The sequence below is a fragment of the Suricata suricatta genome, chromosome 3, assembly GCF_006229205.1.
Source record: "Suricata suricatta isolate VVHF042 chromosome 3, meerkat_22Aug2017_6uvM2_HiC, whole genome shotgun sequence".
Lineage (NCBI taxonomy): Eukaryota > Metazoa > Chordata > Mammalia > Carnivora > Herpestidae > Suricata > Suricata suricatta.
The window spans coordinates 48,705,161-48,712,376 of record NC_043702.1 but is presented as its reverse complement, the minus strand read 5'-3'; positions in this window follow the sequence as shown (position 1 = coordinate 48,712,376).

Genomic DNA, 7,216 nt, shown 5'->3' with positions numbered 1-7,216 from the left:
TCAGACACTAAACCAACTGAACCACCCAAGTGAACCCCCATGATCCTTTCTAATTGATGCCCTGACCCTCAAGATGTCCCTCATCTACTTTAGTCTTCCCATTACTGGCAAATAACTCTATCTCTGACTAACACTCTTTCTCTGTTTCCATTTTTCCATCATAAAGAATTGAATCATGAGGAGGCAAATGCAGATGTTATTTTAGTCTTCCTCTGTATCTTGTTTTGTTATTATCTTCCTGAAATTTGTCCATGGGGAATCTATTTTTCTTTACTCAAACTTGGGCTCCTTTTTTCATGTATTTATTCACTAAGTTGGAAGCAGAAAGAGGTGGAATTTCTTCAGCACCAGAGGATTAAGGTTTGAATCTTGTAGACTATATCATAATAACAAACACTCCTACAGCATCTATTATAATTAAAGCAGGCGCGATGAAAGCATCTAACGCATTAAATCATCATAACGACTCCATAACACAGGAACATTGTTACTCCCATTTTATGAATGAGGAAACTGAGCCACAGAGGGGATCATTTCTCCAAGAACCCACAACTTTATCAGAGGTCATAGCAGGATTTTGATTCAGACAATCCAGCTGCTAAGTGTGTGCTCTTCCTCTCAGTGTGGCATCGCTCCACAAGAGAAGTTGCGCCTTCCCTGGACGCAGCTCCTGCGAGAAGCAGTTTGGTACCCTTTTGTTTCCTGTAAATACTCTACCTACTAAATTGCATGCCATTCCTCAGATATCTATTTTTAATAACAGCTGTATTCAGATGTAATTTATATAAATGTTAAAAGCTTCATTCTTTTAAAGCCTACAATCCAGTGGTTCTTAACTTATTCCCAGAGTTATATAACATCATAAATCCATAAAAGGAATCCATACCCATTAGCAGTCACTCCTCATTTCCCCTTAATCCCTTCAGCCCTAGATAACAACTAATCTACATTCTGTCCCTATAGACTTGCCTATTTTAGACATATATATGCATATTCATATAAATGGAATCATACAATATGAGCTCTTTGTGACTGGTTTCTTTCACCTCCTTTAATGTTCTTAGGTTCATCTATGCTGCAGACAAAAGGTGGAAAAAATCCAAATATCCATCAGCTGATGGGCATGTTTTTTTTTTCACTTTTGAGCTATTATGAATAATGGTGCTATAATATTTGTGCACACATTTTTTGTGTGAACGTATGTTTTCATTACTACTGGGTCTATACTCAGGGGTAAACTAACTTGCTGGATCAAGTAACTTGATGTTTAACTTTTTGAGGAACTGCCAAACTCTTTTCCAAGTCACTATACCATTTTGCATTTCTACTAGCAACGTGTAAGGGTTCCAATTCCCCACATCCTCGTCAACACTTACTATAAATGTCTGTCTTTTTAATTATTGCAATCTTAGTGAGTGTGAAATGACATCTCATTGTGGTTTCGATGTGTGTTTTCTTAACAACTACTCATAGTAAGCATCTTTTCAAGTGCTTATTTGCTATTTATATATCATCTCTGGGGAAATCTCAATTCATATCCTTTGCATTTTTTAATTAGGTTGTTTGTCTTTGATAATTTGTTGTTGTTTTGTTTTGTTTTGAGTTGTAGGGGTTCTTTTTATAGGCTAGACTAGACACAAGTCCCTTATCAGATAGATGACTTACAAATATCTTTTCTCATTCTATGATGTCTTTTCATTTGCTTAACAGTGTGCTCCTTGAAACACAAAAGTTCTTAATATTGATGAAGTTCAATTTTTCTTTTTATTTTTTGCCCCTTGTGCTTTCTATTGTTATATCTAAGAAGGCTTTGAGTAACCCAAAGTCAAAAAGATTTACTCTTCTGCTTTCTTTTAAAAATTATATAGTTTTTGCTGTTGTACTTAGGGCTATGGTCCATTTTGAGCTAGTTTTTGTGCATGGTGTGAGAAAAGGGTCCTACCCCGTTCTTTTGCAGGTGCCTAAGTATTGCCTCCACACAATTTGCAGAAAAGATTATTCCTTCCCCATTTCATTGTCTTGACATCTCTGTCAAAAATCAAATGAATGCAAATGTACAGGCTCATTCTGGATTCTCAGTTCTATTCTACTGACTCTCTTAATATCCTGGTTCATTCTGATAATTAGTGAAGACCTTAACACCAAGATTGGAAAATTGTTGTGTAAAGCCTGTCTTCTTTGAGAAATCTCTCAGAAATAATAAGGCAAGACAGAAAGATTATAATTTTCAAATCCTATCCTGAATGTATGATTGACGGATATGTTATTAATTGAACACAATAGCAAATAATTTTTTGAACCCAAAGGAAAAGCATCTGGTTATACCATTACTTATTATAACATTATAATATATGATAGCATCTGGAACAATTCTAGGGGATAATTATACCCTCTATCTTTAAATAAAAATTTGTTTTTACTTATATGCTTTATAAGAAATAAGATTCTAAGTCTATATAGAAAATATTTAATAATTATAATTTATTCTAAGTATTATTTGTTTTGTTCCTCAATATTTGCAGTCTGATCATGTACATTACTAAAGTGACAGAGAAGCGAGAGTCTCTCCAATTCCTTGCTTGACCTGATGAGGTTTAGCGTTTGATAGGACCTTGCACATAGGTCTTCTGGGAAACCACTCCCTTCCTCCTAGATACTTGTTCTGTAACAGGCAGCATCTTACAGGGGAAAGTTTCGCAGAGAGAAAATCAGGGAAAGATCTTACGTAGCGTTAATGTCACTCAATTTTTTCATCTGAGGTGAAAAGGGAGATAGGGACAAAAAATCAGCCATCCTTTCTCTTGATCCTGCCAAAAATAAAAGCCTGGCAAAGTTATGAAAACCACAACACACATGAAGATCAGTTAAGGCCATCCAGGTATTTCCTACGTACAGAATCTCTATAAACCCACCTCCTTTTCTGATGGAAGCTCAGATTTTGACTTTTCACTAGTAACTGCCAAACAAAAACATTTTGGATTCTTTAAATATTTTGCAAGAGTGAAAAATAGCATCCCTTTTCTTAGATTTCCATTGGCACCAAATTTGAGACTGAAGTGATTTTAATTTGTGAGCATAATATAATCTGCTTTGAATGCAAACAGTTTACAGTTCCTCAAGAGGGCCTTCGAGGGGAGTGTCCATTGATACCCATTTATACTGTTGTAAGCAATATAAATGTTTTCATCTTTTTTATTACAGTGATGATGATGGTGATCAACACAATGACAACAAAACTATTAAGGTCTAGAAATCTGTGTCCAATAGGACCGAACTGGACAGGATACAGAGGAAACATGAAATATTTTTTTATTTAGGGGGGTGGGGAAGTGATAAAATATAATCCCTGGAAAAAGCTTAAAGAATATTGAATAATACTCCTGGAAAAGATAATTCATCCATTCATTTTTTGAACACTTATTGTTGGCCTTCTAGTTCCAGATAGTTTTAGGTGGGAAAACTAGCACAGTAAACAAAGCAACTCAGGACGGCAATAAAACTTGCATTCTGATAAACTTCCTCTACAAAACATAAAGAACTACGAATGGTCACCTTTTATCTTAACTGAGGGAAGACTAAGTTACAAGATTATGTTACAGCAAGAGAGTTACACTAGATCTAAAGAATGTTCTAGCTAGAAGTTGGTAAAGTCCTGAAATTGTTCTCTTAAAAATTAAGTTACTCTTGAAAGAGAGAATACCTCTCTTTTCTAAGAGTTTAGATGACTCCACCCTACTGCAAACCAAGTCACACTTGTACTCTTTTCTTCAGACAGGTCTCATACTCTGTGTAGAAGACAGGCCGTGGGAGGTGAGGTTTAGAAAGAATGGGCAGATAGACAATGATCAATTTGGGAAGTTCGAAAGTGCATATAAACAACTTTTGAAAAACTGCTGACATTTCACTGACACATAGTTTCATGTTGGTGTATGTATTTAATTAGCACTTTGCATATAATAATACTCTAAGTTTCTACGTTTGAAATGATTATTTGTCCTGCAAGTGACATTTAATGTTTCAGTTTCTTTTCCCACATCATCCAGGGACATGTTTTTCTTTGCAGGAAATTGCATTTTCTTATCTAGACATAAAAAATGTTAGCAGAAGTATCTGTAAGACCTAATTGCCAGCTTTGCACGGGCCACAAGGAGCTCTGTCACTCAGCACCGCATCAGTAACTCGGTGTGCTCTGTAGGGTTACAAGTATCATCTCTAGTGAAGGATTAGGTGGAGAACTTTGAAGTGCTTTACATCTGATATGCATTTTGGTTTAGAACCTGTTTTTCTCGGAATAATGGAGTCAACAATTGGCTAAGATTTTCCCTAAGGTATTTAAGAAGAATCAAACAGAAAACAATAAAATTGTAACACTCAATTCATAGTAAGATTATAACAAAGGAACCAAAGGCAACCAAGAAACTACTTTACATAGAACAGAATTCAATCACGTTTAGAAAAGAAAAACTACTCAAATAGATAGCCAATCAATTGCTTCTATCTAGCAATTGCTACCTCTAGGAAAACAAATTTCTAGGTTCTGTATATAAATAAACGTATTCTACAGTTTTAATAAATGTAATGTTCTTTAGGCATTCACACATTCCATGTTTTCAACCAAAGCACAAAGCTAATTTTTGTTTCTTGAATATATATATCATTAAGATTTGTGTCATTTCATATATGGGTCTCAAAATAGGTAAAATACATGTTCCGATATTTGCATCTTAAATGGGTATGTTAATGTTATATCTCGAAAGCTGTGATACATGATTGAAATATGTTATGAGGAGAAAAGGCAGAAAAAAATGTGTGATGGCTAACCATGATCAATACAGCATGAAACTACCCCTCTCACCCCAAGCAGGGAAAGAGAGCAAAGGAAAGAGCAAAGGAACAGGTTGGTAGGATGCTGGGGACAAACTCAGTGCTAGAAGGGAAACAGGAAGATATTTTGACAGAGGAGGACATGTCCACTCTTCTCCCCAGGATGGAAAATCATGGGAAGAACCTGGACAAATGAGCAATTTTTCTGACCTATGAATTTGAGCAAAGAATGAATTCTTCAGGCTTTCCCCTTCTCCTGGGAAGCTCTTCCACTATTCTCTGGGTGGCCTCAGGGGGTTCAGCCCCTGGAGGGAAGGCCTGAGGTGGTCCAGCTTTCCTGTGACTGGGTACTTAATTCTTATTAAGCCTGGAGTCAAAAATTAGCAAGCCCTGTTAACCATATACTTAAAGCCACATTCCCTAATCAACTTGGTTAGTATTAACATTCATTAGTTTCTCTTCTGTACTTACTTTCCCAACTGGGTTCCTAATTTGAAGTGGTAAGAGAGGGGTTTGTTTATTGGACTCCTTCAAGATTTACTAGAAGCCAGATTTCACCCCAGTGGCCTCAGGGACAACTTTATGCCACTGGAATCTAGTTCCCCTATAATACAGACCTTCTGTGTGCTCAGCGATATACCACCAAAAAGGACACAATTCCAAAGAGGTGTTTTGAAGTCAAAGTACTACTCTTATTAATAATATTGTTTTTAAAACAACATCATAGGGGCACTTGGGTGGCTCAGTCAGTTAAGTGGCCGACTTCGGCTCAGGGCATGATCTCGCGGTTCGTGGGTTCGAGCCCCGTATCAGGTTCTGTGCAGACAACTCAGAGCCTGGAGCCTGCTTCAGATTCTGTGTCTCCCCCTCTCTCTCTGACCCCCCCCACTCATGCTCTGCTTCACTCTGTCTCAGTAATAAATAAAACATAAAAAAAAACATTATAATTGATTAAATGGGATTACAAAGAGCAAGTCACAGATGATACACTGTTTAACAATCTTTCAGTTCTTACCATGTTCATTTTTTTCATGTTTGCCATGACTCCCCACCAATTTTTCCCTCTTATTGCCTGTTCTTTGTCTATCTATAAACAAAAATGCCCTGGAGATTAAGCATTACATAAATACGAGATAGAACAGCTGGTGTGCTGAATAATCACCCACTGCCCTCCACCCCCTGCCAGAAAACTCAGGACTGAAGGTGCTTTTATCATACTGTATGTGTCCATAAGGCCCAAACTGTGTTGTACCTTTTTATGGTCTGAGTGCCGTTCAGGAATCTGTTATGTACTGTAGCTAAAGCTATTAAATAGTATAGGTTTCTGAGGCGAGATCCATGAAAACCATGAAGCTTCTGTGTGAATCTGCTTATTATCTACCATGTATCCTACCGGGTTTACCATGTGCTGTCACCAACATTCTCCTGTTTGTTTTATTTACAACCCTTCACTGATAAAAGTAGTAAATTCTGAGTATGCTCACAGGAGCCTGTGAGCCAGGACTGGAGTCAGGACATAAATATGTCCTTTCATGATGGAATGGTTACAAAATATGGATGCCTTAGGGATAAAAATTCTTGTACATTTCCACGATTAACTAGTTTATAAGTTGTTTATAAAAGTTTACATCTGTTTGAACCCTCAACCAATCTGTCCCAATTTCCTTTTTGTTTGTTTGTTTTTAAAGAATGTCCACACATAGGTACCTATTTACTGGATAACAATAGCATGTTATTCCAAAAGGTGTGGTGATCAGTGCTAAGGTATTTTAAAATCCTTTATTGTTTGGAAGGATTATTTGATTGCCTAGTTATTAACATTATATTGTGTTAGGTTAAATTTGTCCTTCAAAGTATCTAAGGTAACCAAGACAAATGTAACTTTCAAACTAATAAAGGGGAAAATACAGAGGAGCTGAGAAGAAAAATAAAATTAAAAACTTCAAAATGTATCTGTGTCCTCAACAGCAGACATGGTCTGGAAATTATTTAATTTGCAAATATTCCATAGAACGATGCATAACTACACCTGTGACCTTAAAACTCTACTCCCTCAGCATACCAAAGGTTCAAGCCCCCTTTCTGTCGTCTCTCTCTCTTTTTCTCTCTCTCTCCCTCTCCCTGTCTCTTCCATCTTTTTCTCTCCCCTCCTTTCTCTCCTTCTTTTTTCCTTTGTCTCCTTCTCTCATTATACATACATATCTACATACTCCACTGTATTTTTAGATCAATTTTAAGGACTTAGAAAACAGAAACTATTTACCCATCCTTACAATTGAATCTATAGATTAACAAATAAATTTGGCTAAATAAAAACAAACAAAAAAACAAGTTGAATACAGGAGAATTTTGACTTATCTAATTATTGGTGGTGTTGGGGCTTTTTAATCCT